Below are 14,988 nucleotides of genomic sequence, written 5' to 3'. Positions count from 1 at the left end.
CAATGGGATGTTATTCAGCCACAGAAAAGAAGGAAGTCCTATCACATGCTACATCATAGATGAACCTTGATGATATTACGCTAAGTGAAGCAAGACAGACACAGATGGACAAATGTTCCATGATTCCACTTTATCTACAGTAGTCACACTCATTGCAATGGGAAGTAGAAGGATGGGTTGCAGGGGCTAGGGGGAGGGGTAAATGGGAAGTAGTTGTTTAATCAGTTTAGAATTTTAGGTATACAAGATGAAAAAATCTTAGAGATCAGCTGTACAGCTTTGTGCTTATAGTTAATACTGTATAGTACACTGAAGTTTTTTTTAAGAGGGTGAATCTGAAGTTATGTAGTTTCTACTGAAGTTGAATAAAAAAGAACAAAGAAGGATACTAGGGGGACCCTCAAAAGCCTTTGGTTGAAGACTGAAAGCAGTTCAAATAAATGATCCAATAGGAAAACTGACAGTATACTTAAGGGACCTACAAAGCTGAGGTACCAGAGTTTTATTTTTTTAAGGTTTTGATATTACATTACAATCAATGCATAGTCACCAAGGTAAAATTCAAGTGTCTTGAACTGCTGTAGACATGTTTTGGTGTTTAGTAATTTTACAGTTTTGGAATTTCATATTTTGTTGAGAGTTCTGTTGATGCAATTGCAATACTTAAAACCCCTGTCCTGCCTTTATTTCTGGGAACAACAGATTTCCTTTCTTCAGCCCTTCATTAGTTCTGACTTCACTATTTTCCTAGCTTTAAGCTACTTTTTTATGCCTTATTTATTTTTTTGTTCGTCAGTATTTTGATACTCTCCATACTGTATCACTCAAATTCCATCAGGAAAATTTAGCTAAAACAGAGGGTTATTTAGCTAAAATAACATCCATTGCCTCCCTTATTCAGAAGTCTTTGAGCAAAGTATTCTCAACCTATGGATTGACTGCCCTAGGATCTTTGTCCAGTTAGTGCCCTTGTCTTCCCATAATCAAAAAATGGCTTTGAGCTTCTTTTTCCTCAGATGAACTGGGCAGGGAAGTTTCCTCATAGACAAGTCATGCATCATGGAAGACAAAATTACTATTATTGTTATTATTTGAAATTAGAAAACATTTGGTCTAGTCTCTATGTGGCATAAATGAATAATCTTTGTTCTAAGAGGACAATGTAACTTGTCCAGGGCCAGATGACTTGTAATGGTCAATGTTCCAACGTTTCTCCTAAAGCAGGTATGTTTGGCATGGTAATCAGCATTGTCAAGGGAGATTATCACATGGCAACACTTTTTCCTAGCACCACCAATCTGTTACGGTATTTGCCATAGTAATTGTTATCATGACTGAATATTGGGATAGATAGATAGAAAGATGTAAAGATAGAATACAGATAGCTCAATTGGTAAACTATCTGCCTGTAATGCAGGAGACCCCGGTTTGATTCCTGGGTTGGGAAAATCCCGTGGAGACGGGATAGGCTACCCACTTCAGTATTCTTTGGATTCCCTTGTGGCTCAGCTGGTAAAGACTCTGCCTGCAATGTGGGAGACCTGGGTTCAAACCCTGGTTTGGGAAGAACCCCTGGGAAAGGGAAAGGTGACCAACTCCAGTATTCTGGCCTGGAAAATTCCATGGACTGTATACTCCATGGGGTCCCAAAGAGTTGGACACAACTGAGTGACTTTCACTTCTCTTAAATGTATTTTAAAACCACAGCTTATAATATTTTTTTCAAACAACTTTGATAATTTTTCATTTTACTATTTTTCCAAATATTACTCATAAAGCTTAGCTCATTTCCAGTAAAATATCTTTTTCAACTCCACTTTAAATGTCATTTGTTCTAACATTGGCCAAGTATTAAAATAATATTTCCTTATTGATTATATGTAAGTGAGAACAGTTTCCAGTTTATTATATTCTCTAACTTATAAAGGTATATCATATTGCTCTTCAATTTGGCATGCCAAAAGTTGTCCATACTCAGCAAATATTTAAAGCAGAATAAGTAACAAAGATGTTTCTTTTAATAGAGCATTAATCTGGTATTCAAAAGCAGAGACATCACTTTGCCGACTAAGGTCCATCTAGTCAAGGCTATGGTTTTTCCTGTGGTCATGTATGGATGTGAGAGTTGGACTGTGAAGAAGGCTGAGCGCCGAAGAATTGATGCTTTTGAACTGTGGTGTTGGAGAAGACTCTTGAGAGTCCCTTGGACTGCAAGGAGATCCAACCAGTCCATTCTGAAGGAGATCAGCCCTGGGTGTTCTTTGGAAGGAATGATGCTAAAGCTGAAGCTCCAGTACTTTGGCCACCTCATGCGAAGAGTTGACTCATTGGAAAAGACTTCGATGCTGGGAGGGATTAGGGGCAGGAGGAGAAGGGGACGACCGAGGATGAGATGGCTGGATGGCATCACGGACTCGATGGACATGAGTCTGAGTGAACTCCGGGAGTTGGTGATGGACGGGAGGCCTGGCATGCTGCAATTCATGGGGTCGCGAAGAGTCAGACATGACTGAGCGACTGAACTGAACTGAACTGAATCTGGTATTCAGACTTCCTATAAAATATTTGATATTAAAAAATATCAGGTAGAAGAAGCCATGAGAGATAAAGCTGAATGAGTCCGAGATCCAGGTATTGTGTCCTTTACATTGTGGTCCCAATATCCTTTTCTTTCTTTTTTATATGGAACTCTTGATGAATTTGCATGTCATCCTTGCACAGGGGCCATGCTAATCTCTGTATCATTCCAATTTTAGTATATGTGCTGCCGATGTGAGCACTTAATATCTTTTCCTAATTGTATTTGTTGTTATTTCATTCACATTTTGTTACAGTCAAATTAAGCTCTGTGATATCATTGTTCTTCCAGATATACATCTCCTGAGTCTTAACCCACATATCTATGTTGACACCATTTCTCAAGGTTCATTTCATTTTTCAAGGCTTTTTTTTTTTTTCAGATTTCATGTCTCCTATAAACTTTTTCTTCATATTTCAGCTGATAGTACAATTTTTCATTCTAAATCCCCAAGCCAGTATATTGTTCGGCAATTAACACTTTTTATTTCAAAATAGAGCTACATTGGGCATACACCTTGCCTACCCTATTAGAAGATCCTTGAAGGCAAGATTTGTATCTGATTCATCTTCAGTAACTTCCACCAACCTTGAAATTGATGTTCAGTAATGACTCAGCAAATCAGCGAATGAATAGTTTCACTATGTGTGCTGCTGAAGCAAGTACAGTGAATGAACAGTTTTGATATAATGGGAAATGAGAAGACATCTTTAAAAATGAAGAGAAGGGATGGCTAATCTGAATCATGTGTTCAGTGAAGAAAAATACAGTTCTTCATGACAGGAATATTTAGCATACCTCGGAGCAACTGAGATATAGGAGGAAAACAGGGAGAAAAGTACACTTGACATTGTTGTGATTTTCAAACAGTTTGTATCTTTTTCTTCTTTCATTTTGTTTTTTTTTTTTTTTTTTTTTAATTTTAAAATCTTTAATTCTTACATGCGTTCCAAACAGAGTCATTCTTCACATCAGGTGGCCAAGTACAGAGACCATAACTTTTCAAGTCATTTGGACACATCTAGCATTTAGGAAAGAAGAACCCTTCTTCTTTCATTTTGATCAATAAAGTAAGTGTATAAGTCTTGGCAGGTACCCCCATCCTAAATGCTAGATGTGTCCAAATGACTTGAAAAGTTATGGTCTCTGTACTTGGCCACCTGATGTGAAGAATGACTCATTGGAAAAGACTCTAGTGCCAGGAAAGACTGAGGGCAAGAAGAGAAGGGAGCAACAGAGGATGAGATGGTTGGATGGCATTACTGACTCGATGGATAAGAGTTTGAGCAAGGTCTGGGAGATAGTGAAGGACAAAGAACCCTGGTATGCTGCTGTTCATGGGGTTGCAGAGTTAGACAGGACTTAAAGACTGAACAACTGTACAAATGTAGGGGGAGGCTAGATGAAGCATACTAGTCCTCCCATCTCTGTTCGGAAACAAAACACTTTTATTTATTATGTATGTTATGGTTATATTCAGGCTTCTCTGTTGGCTCAGACAGTAAAGAATTTACCTGCAGTTTACCTGCAGGAGACCCGGGTTGAATCCCTGGACTCAGAAGATTCCCTGGAGAAGGGACTAGCAACCCACTCCAACATTCTTGCCTGGAGAATTCCATGGAGAGAGGAGTCAGGCGGACTACAGTCCATGGGGTTGCAATGAGTCAGACACGACTGAGTGACTAACATTTTCACTTTTTCACTTGCGTAGTTATATTCAAGATTATATTTGAACAAATTCTGTTGTTTAAACATTGAACTACATATAGCAAAGACAGAAATGTTGCCATCTCCAAAGTAAGAACAGAAGACACTTAGGAAAATTCTGAAGAAGCAGGAAGAATGGAAGTGAGGAAAGCATCCTTTGAAATGCAATTTAAGGTAATCATGGTTTAAACAGTGAAAAGGATCAGAAATACAAATAAACCTTTATATGTGACCAGCTGTGAATCCCTAGGTAACTTGGTGAAGTTTCGTCAAAGATGAAAAGTCACTCATGAAAGATCCTTGGAAGGAAAGGATCTTGACATTAGATCTACAAGAAGTTCAGCTCTGGAGATGCTTCTGAAAAAATAATGATTGGAAAGCATGGAGGAAACAGAAGACCTAAGTAAAATGTCGAGTATTCTACATTTTTTTTTAATGGTTCTTTCTCTCAAAAATGATGGATTTAATATTTGTTCATATATTCTGCACTCAGGGGAGGATTTTATTTTTAAAATCAGAAATAAGAAATTGGCCAATCCTGTAAAACATTAAAAAATAAGTATCACTTGACTTTTCTATCAGTATATTATACTCCCTGTGGAATATAGCCAAATTCCTTGTTCTGGAATCAAGTGTATAATAACCAAGATAATCAGTGAAGTCTCTGAACATCTCTATTGGCATTTTAAATTGGATAATTCTTTGTTTGGGTGGGGAGAGTTGTGCCTTTCAGAATGCTTAACAGCATTCCCAGTCACTTTCTGCTAGTAGGGGCCATCAGTTCAGTTCAGTTCAGTCGCTCAGTCATGTCCGACTCTTTGCGACCCCATGAATTGCAGCACGCCAGGCCTCCCTGTCCATCAGCAACTCCCGGAGTTCACTCAGACTCACGTCCATTGAGTCAGTGATGCTATCCAGCCATCTCGTTCTCTGTCGTCTCCTTCTCTTCCTGCCTCCAATCCCTCCCAGCATCAGACTCTTTTCCAATGAGTCAACTCTTCGCATGAGGTGGCCAAAGTACTGGAGTTTCAGCTTCAGCATCATTCCTTCCAAAGAACACCCAGGGCTGATCTCCTTCAGAATGGACTGGTTGGATCTCCTTGCAGTCCAAGGGACTCTCAAGAGTCTTCTCCAACACCACAGTTCAAAAGCATCAATTCTTCGGTGCTCAGCTTTCTTCACAGTCCAACTCTCACATCCATACATGACCACTGGAAAAACCATAGCCTTGACTAGACAGATCTTTGTTGGCAAAGTAATGTCTCTGCTTTTCAATATGCTATCTAGGTTGGTCATAACTTTTCTTCCAAGGAGTAAGCATCTTTTAATTTCATGGCTGCAGTCACCATCTGCAGTGATTTTATCCCTAACTGTCATAAACAAAAACGTCTCCATACATTGCTAAGTGTCTCCTGGGGGTCAAAACGGCCTCTACTTAAAATAAATTAAAACTATTTAAAATGTAACTGAGCAATGAAATCCCATTATGAGTCTGAGTTTATTCCCTGGCATACAGGGTGTTGAATAAAGAGTCAATCCTCAAATCAGGCAATGAATGAGTGAGTGAAAAAGTTGTGATTGGCAAAAAGTACATGAAGCTAGGAGTCAGGAGAAGTGAAATGAGGTTCCAGCTCTCCTAGTGTCTAGCTATTTGTCCTTGAATCTGTGGCTTCCCCTTGCTAATAAAATGAAGATATTTTAAAATGGTAGAATATACTATGATCCATTCCTGCTCAAAGACTATCACATATTTGTGACTATGCATAAATTTATATATCAATACACCTGGTTCTTCGGGTATTGAACTCTTGCAAAGACTGAAGACTCAAGAGGGCTGTGTGTTTTCTTGTTAGGGCCTGACCTGAAAGGTTTTCAGTATTTTTTCCTTTGGTCAGAGGATCCACCTTATATCTACTCTCACTGTTTACTTCCATGAGAAATGAAAGGAAAAAGTAAACTCTGACAAAGGCATTTATTTGGCCCTAAGATGATATTAATTTTTTCCACCCGTGGAGAGGAGGCCTGGGACTAAGCTGTTTGGGTTATGCAAGCACCTTCTGCTGAGCTCAGAAGCCTAGGCCAAGTGGGCAAGGAATCAAGAGTGAACTTCCATGGGAATTATAGCACCCATTTCTCTCCACTTGCCTCCCTTCCCAGAAAACCAACGTCAGAGGATGTTCTGCATTTCCGCCCTAAGTAGGCTGCCATTTTCCCATTGCATCACAAGTCTAAGATGAGAGATTATTTTGACTCCCAAGAGTTGTTTTCAGAGCACACCAGTTAATTAGGTGACAAGACAACAGGGTGGAGTGATACTTTATTATTCTGGATGTCTCCACACCCACAATGGATTTGGCCTGGTGCCACAGCCAGTCACCCTCACAGCAGTGGCATCTTACAATGCAACCTCGCCCAGATGACAACAAATTGTATTTTTTAAGGACTAGCTTTAATTTAAAAATTGCATATAGTCATTCATCTAGAGGCAAAAAAAAAAAAAAAAATTGCATCAGAGCTTCCCTCTCTTCTCCAAACCTCACATACTTGTTGGAGATTTGGAGATGTGACGAGCTAGACATGTAGGTGAATATATAATACCTGATAAAGACAGGAGCTGAGGCACACAATACCAGTCTTTACCAAGAAGAGTGACTGGCTTCTTCTTAACACCTTATAGCTCAGAAATTCCTTCCTTTTATATTGTTTAATTATATCTTCATTAGGGTTCACTTTTGTATTTATTTTTTTCAAAAACTTTTAATTTTATATTGGAATATAGTTTCAAGTGGACAGCAAAGGGACTCAGCCATATATATACATGTATTAGGGCTCACACTTGGTAGTGTACATTTTATGGGTTTGGACAAATGTATAAGATGTATAATGCCGCGTTTCCACCATTATAGGATCATACAGAGTATTTTCACTATCTTAAATATCCTCTGTGAAGCAATATTTTTATTATATTGGTTGATACACTTCATTAGTACAGTTTAATTGGTCTACCTTCTTTTTGTTCCCTTTTTTCATTCCGAGTGTGCCTCACCTCACTAGTAATTTAAGAATTTAATCTCTCTCCCTTTGGGTAAAAGTGAGGACTGGAATTAAAAGGCTTCTTAATTCCATATCAAACACTATTTTGACCTTATTCATGAACTTGCAAATAAGCTAAGGGCATAAAAGACTGGTAACAGAAAGAAAAGGCATTCCCTCCAGTCTCATTCGCTGATGGATAATAAGCCACTTCCTCTCTTTTCAACAGGTGAAGTATTTGAAAACTTATGGGCTTAGAGTGAGCTGTTTGATTTTATGAACTATTTGAAAAGGTATCGCTTCTTGATGACTCAGATGACCTGTCAGTCCGTCCAGCCATGTGCGGCTATTGTTCTTTGACAGCGACCCAGTTCCTTACAGACTATACCAGCTGGAGTACAATAAGTTGTCCAAAGCAAGGGGTACCAAGAAGGAAATAACTCCCCTCACCTGGAGTCTATTAGTTCAGTTCAGTAGCTCAGTCGTGTCCAACTCTTTGCAACCCCATGAATCGCAGCACGCCAGGCCTCCCTGTCCATCACCAACTCTCGGAGTTCACTCAAACTCATGTCCATCGAATCAGTGATGCCATCCAGCCATCTCATCTGTCTTCCCCTTCTCCTCCTGCCCTCAATCCCTCCCAGCATCAAAGTCTTTTCCAATGAGTCAACTCCTTGCATGAGGTGGCCAAAGTATTGGAGTTTCAGCTTGAGCATCACTCCTTCCAATGAACATCCAGGACTGATCTCCTTTAGGATGGACTGGTTGGACCTCCTTGCAGTCCAAGGGACTCTCAAGAGTCTTCTCCAACACCACAGTTCAAAATCATCAATTCTTCGGCACTCAGCTTTCTTCACAGTCCAACTCTCACATCCATATATGACCACTGGAAAAACCATAGCCTTGACTAGATGGACCTTTGTTGGCAAAGTAATATCTCTGCTTTTGAATATGCTATCTAGGTTGGTCATAACTTTCCTTCCAAGGAGTAAGAGACTTTTAATTTCATGGCTGCAATCACCATCTGCAGTGATTTTGGAGCCCAAAAAATAAAGTCTGCTACTGTTTCCACTATTTCCCTATCTATTTCCCATGAAGTGATGGGACCAGATGCCATGATCTTCATTTTCTGAATGTTGAGCTTTAAGCCAACACTTTCACTGTCCTCTTTCACTTTCATCAAGAGGCTTTTTAGTTCCTCTTCACTTTCTGCCATAAGGGTGGTGTCATCTGCATATCTGAGGTTATTGATATTTCTCCTAGCAATCTCGATTCCAGCTTGTGCTTCCCCCAGCCCAGCGTGTCTCATGATATACTCTATATGTAAGTTAAATAAGCAGGGTGACAATATACAGCCTTGACATACTCCTTTTCCTATTTGGAACCAGTCTGTTGTTCCATGTCCAGTTCTAACTGTTGCTTCCTGACATGCATACAGGTTTCTCAAGAGGCAGGTCAGGTGGTCTGGTATTCCCATCTCCTTCAGAATTTTCCACAGTTTATTGTGAGCCACACAGTCAAAGGCTTTGGCACAGTCAATAAAGCAGAAATAGATGTTTTTCTGGAACTCTCTGGCTTTTTCAATGATCCGACAGATGTTGGCAATCTGATCTCTGGTTCCTCTGCCTTTCTAAAACCAGCTTGAACATCAGGGAGTTCACGGTTCACATATTGCTGAAGCCTGGCTTGGAGAATTTTGAGCATTACTTTACTAGTGTGTAAGATGAGTGCAATTGTATGGTAGTTTGAGCATTCTTTGGCATTGCCTTTCTTTGGGATTGGGATGAAAACTGACCTTTTCCAGTCCTGTGGCCCCTGCTGAGTTTTCCAAATTTGCTGGCATATTGAGTGCAGCACTTTCACAGCATCATCTTTGAGGATTTGAAATAGCTCAACTGGAATTCCATCACCTCCACTAGCTTTGTTCATCGTGATGCTTTCTTAGGCCCACTTGACTTCACATTCCATGATGTCTGGCTCTAGGTGAGTGACCACATCATCGTGATTATCTGGGTCGTGAAGATCTTTTTTTGTTTAGTTCTTCTGTGTATTCTTGCCACCTCTTCTTAACATCTTCTGCTTCTGTTAGGTCTATACCATTTCTGTCCTTTATTGTACCTACCTTTGCATGAAATGTTCCCCTGGTATCTCTAATTTTCTTGAAGAGATGTCTAATCTTTCCCATTCTGTTGTTTTCCTCTATTTCTTTGCATTGATCGCTGAGGAAGTCTTTCTTATCTCTCTTTGCTATTCTTTGGAACTCTGCATTCAGATGCTTATATCTTTCCTTTTCTCCTTTGCTTTTCACTTCTCTTCTTTTCACAGAAGCGGAGTCTATTAGATGTGCACCTAAAATTAAGTACTGGTTTTTAGCACTTCCTTAAATATGTCAACACTTTAAAAGACCGAGAAGTGGATTTCCCTGTTGTGGTCTCTAATTCAATGTAGTCAGCAGCCTAACAAGAAGACCTTTCTAACAACAGAAAACACTGGGAACTCTCCATACTCCAGGTACCATCTAAACACTTGACATGAAATACCTCATGTAATCCTCATGGCAATCATGTAACACTTCTCAGGTTAGTGGTGAAGAAATTTGAGACAGAGAGTTTAGGAAAAGTGTTCCTGGTCACACAGCCAAAAAGTCAGTTTTTGAATTCAGATAGCATTGCTCCAGGAAAAGGCAATGGCACTCCACTCCAGTACTCTCACCTGGAAAATCCCTTGGATGGAGGAACTTGGTAGGCTGCAGTCCATGGGGTTGCCAAGAGTCCAACACGACTGAGCGACTTCACTTTCACTTTTCACTTTCATGCATTGGAGAAGGAAATGGCAACCCACTCCAGTGTTCTTGCCTGGAGAATCCCAGGGACCGGGGAGCATGGTGGGCTGCCCTCTATGGGGCTGCATAGAGTCAGACATGACTGAAGCAACTTAGCAGCAGCAGCAGCAGCAGCAGCAGCAGCAGCAGCAGCATTGCTCCAAAGCCAACATTTCTAAGTTATATCTCCATTGACTCTCAAGTAGATTTCAGCATGTATAACTTGAACTGCTACCAATAATAATAGCTGTTTTAACCTTTTCACACAATCATGTCAGTCTGCTCAACAATTCTGTAAAGTGAATGATTCTCTTATCATGTTTGCTGAGATCAATATGCTAGGAAGTTACACATTTCCAAAAACTACTCATCTTCTGTGGTGCAGGTTACAGAACTAATCTTCTCTGTCCAGACAGTATTGGGATCCACCTGTGGGAGATCGGCCACAAATCCTGAAACACTTTGTTTTGGCATTAAGAAGCAGGAGTCTGGAAGGATGAAAATTGCCCCCTCTATCAAAATAAATTATGACATTTGAAGTTAGATCATACAACTTAGGAGATCAAGCGACTGTGGATGTGTGGTTTTAAATTTAAATAATTAGGAAAAATCATTCTGTTAGTCTTAGCAAATGATGCTTTGTGACACCATGGACTGTAACTTACAAGGCTCCTCTGTCCTTGGGATTCTCCAGGCAAGAATAATGGAGTGGGTTGCCATTTCTTTCTCCAGGGGACCTTCCTGACCCAAAGATTGACCCTGTATCCCTTTCATCCCCTGCATTGGCAGGCAGATTCTTTACCACTGAGCCACCTGGTAAACCCTTTAAATTTAAGTAAATTAGGAAAAATCATTCTGTTTGTCTTAACCCTCATATCTTCATCTGTAAACTAAACCAGAGAGCTGGATGACTCTGTGTCCTATCCTGCCATAAAAATGCTTAACTAATTTTTTAAAATAGCATTTTTGTTCTTAAAGATAATACCCACTTGCATGCAAAAACTTATCAGACAAGAAAAACGAAAGAGAAATATGAAAAATCATAGGTAATTCCCTCAGAGATAACAAATGTTAGGACTGTCATGTAAATCCATTTCTATATTCCTTGACATATATATAAAAATGTTTTTAAATAGTATGATATTGAATGTCACCTTTTTTTTTTTTACCAAAGTTGAGTTTATTGAAGTGAAATTTATAAAGGCAAAATTCAAAATTTGGGTGTATATTTACATAAGTTATGCTTAACAGTCACTTGAGTAACACACTTCACCACAGAGTATTTTCATGTGTACCTTTGTGGTCAAGTCTGTATCCTGTCCTTTGGTTCATGGCCCCTGGAAGCAACTGATCTGATTTCTACCCTTGTAATTTTGTCACTTTAAAACTGTCATATGAATGGAATTTTGTATCTGGTTTCTTTCACTTGGAATAATGTTCTTAATGTTCATCCATGGTGGAGCAGTTCATTTCTTTTTATTCTTGAATAAAAATCCACTGTAAGGATGTACAATAGTTTTTTTTTTTAATCCATTCACCAACTGACATACAATTGGATCATGTCTGTTTCTCAGTGATTATGAACAAAATTGCTATAAATATTCTTTTATAAGTTTTGTATGAACATATATTTTAATTTTCTTTTGAATAAATACTAAAAAGTGAGATTTCTGAGTCCAATGATAAGTATATGTTTAGCTTTATAGAAAAAAAAAGTAGGATTTTATAATCTACATGTTTTAAAACCTTTTTTTTTTTTTGGAATTTTGCTAAGATAGTACCATACGAAGAAGTCCTGTATATTCTTTACCCAGTTTCCCCCATAATGAAATCTTATATAATTGTAGTATAAAAGCAAAACTAGGAATTTATTTTGATGAAATGTATGTGAGTGCTTCCATGTTATTTTATTGAATGCATAGTTTTTTCATCAATCAGGATGTAGGATTTTCCATCACCACAAAGATTTCCCTCATGCTACTTCAGTAGAGTCACATCCATATCCTCCATTCCCTCTCCAACAGCCATCCTTAACCTCTGACAATTTGTTTTCCATGTCCGTAATTTTGGGTGTTATATAAATTGACCTATAGTATATGCATTTTGGAGATAGCCTTCCTTCACTTAGAATAATATCCTTGAAATCCATCCAAGTGATTACATGTATACATAATTGATTCCTTTTTATTGCTGAATAGGATTCCAGGGCTCAGTGTACTAAAATTTGTTTAGATGCTCACTTGCTTTAGTTGGATCCAACTTGTTGCAACCGCATGGACTGCAGCCCGCCAGGCTCCTCTGTCCATGGGATTTCCCAGGCAAGAATACTGGAGTGGGTTGCCATTCCCTCCTCCAGGGGATCTTTTCAACTGACCCAGGAATCAGATTTGCATCTCCTGCATTGGCAGACAAATTCTTTATCACTGAGCTACCAGGGAAGCCCACAGTTTGTTTAACCATTCACCTATTGAGGGACATTGTAGTTGTTTCCAATTTGGAGATATAAATAAAGCTACTGCAGGTTTTTGTGTGAATGTAAGTTTTCATTTTTCTGGGATAATTGCCCAGGAGTGCAATTACTGGGTAGTGTAATTAGTATATGTTTAGTTTTGTAAGCAGCTGCCAACTTACTTTCCAGAGCGGCACACCATTTTACATTCCTGCCAGAAACATATGAGAGATCTGGTTCCTCCAAATACTTGCCAGCACTCTATGGTCACTACTGTTTCAGTCATTCTGGCATCCCACTCTTCTAAAATTACTTCCTGCTCTTTCCTTTCTCATATATCAACACAGTCAAAAGGAGTACTACACATTCTTTCATAGAGACCCCACATTATTTTGCTCCTGGAATTCTGTGTGTGTCATTCTGCTGAAAAATCAGTTACATTACCATCCCCACATGTTCAAATATTCTTAATCCTAAAGGCCCACTGCTATCTTCCAGAGAGAAATAATATATCTTTCCTGGACACTTCACTTGTACTTATTTTATGACATGTTAATATTTTATGTTCTGTTGAATCATTTCTGAGGCAAGTATAGATTCCTTAATGCAGAAAAATTAAAAAAAAATTTTTATTGTTACTTCCAGCAACTATGATTTTCAAGCTTTCAATGAATAAAATTCAACATGATGCCTACAAATTGATATTGATCTAAATTTTTGGTTGGCTTTAGTATCCTTATATATAAGGATCCAAGAGAATAATGCTTAATTTCAAATCTCTATGTTGAACGCTTTCTTAATCCTATACCAACCTCATTGTTTCTAGTTAATTTCTACATTGGTTTCTATAAAGCATTCAAATTTTATAGTTTAAAATTCACTTATTCTACCCAGGCTCAAATAGTAGCAGCCCGTGCATGTGATCTCCTAAGCGTTAGTTGTGGTTTTTCTGCCATCTCTGGAGGTGTAAAAGACAGTCTCTCTAAGACAACCACCTGCTTTATTTCTGGACAGATTTCATTGCTGGAGAGCTTCCCCTTTCAGTTGAGTCATAACAGCCTCTAACTTTGGTCGGATTCTAGCTCTACTCTCTTGCGTTACATGGAGTAAACTTTTTTTTTTTTTCTACTTGATCATAAGGAATTTCAAGACTTTCCTAAGTATTCAAAATGCCAGTGGGTAATAATTCTGGCTTAAAGTGAGTTATAAACAGATACTATGATTTATAAACATATGAATAGTTTTCATTTAATGAAATAATAAGAAACATTCTCTCCTGTAGTTTTTATAAGTCTAGGTCTCATTTGTTGGGTACAAACATTAAGAGTGGTAAGAGAGTCGTCTTGGTAAACTGATCTCTTTGTCATCATGAAATGATTCTCCTTATCCCTGGTAATATTCTTTGCTCTGAAATCTACATTTTCTGATATTCATATAGCCAGTCAAGCTTTCTTTTGATTAATGTTAATCATCTTTTACTTTTAACCTATTTCTATCTTTATATTTAAAGTGTGTTTCTCGAAAGCAGCAAATGGTTGGATTTTCCTTTTTCATCTAATTTGACAGTCTTTCAATTTACACACTTACATATAACACACATATTTTATGTCTAAGACACTTTTGTTGTTCAGTCACTAAGTCGTCTCCTACTCTTGGTAACTCCATGGTCTGCGGCACACCAGGCTTTCTCGTCCTTCTCTATCTCTGGGAGTTTGTTCAAATTCATGTCTATTGAGTTGGTGGTGCTATCTAACCATCTCATCCTCTGCCACCCTCTTCTCCTCCTGCCATCAATCCATCCCAGCATCTGGGTCTCTTCCAGTGAGTCAGCTCTTTGCATCAGGTGGCCATAGTATTGGAGCTTCAGCAGCAGTCCTTCCCGTGAATATTCAGAGTTGATTTACTTTAGGATTGACTCATTTGATCTCCTTGAAATTTTACATAAAACATATTTACATTTAATATACATTTTTCATAAAATATATAGATTTAAATATAGATTATTGAGTCTGCCATGTTTATGTTTCCTATTGGTCCCATCTGTTTTCTTACTACCTTTATCCTTTTTTCTGCTTTTGGATAAACCAAGTATTCTATGATTTCATTGCATCCCCTTTGTTAATTTATTATCATGTATAGATTTTTAGTTCTTTATTATTAAAGCAGCTGTTTTTTAAAAAGTTGTAAATAATAAGAAAAATTCTTATATATTTCCCCATGTAGTTACTCTTTCTAATGATATTCTTTCCTTTGTGTAGATCCGTATTTTCATGTGATATGTATTTTTCTCTTGCCTGAAAATCTACCTTTAACATTTCTTTTAGTAAAGGTATGCAGTAAGGGATGAATTCTTTCAACTTATATATATGCTAAAAAGTCTTTATCTCACCATCATTTTTA

The sequence above is a fragment of the Capra hircus genome, chromosome 7, assembly GCF_001704415.2.
Source record: "Capra hircus breed San Clemente chromosome 7, ASM170441v1, whole genome shotgun sequence".
Taxonomy (NCBI): Eukaryota; Metazoa; Chordata; class Mammalia; order Artiodactyla; family Bovidae; genus Capra; species Capra hircus.
This window is presented reverse-complemented; position numbering follows the sequence as displayed.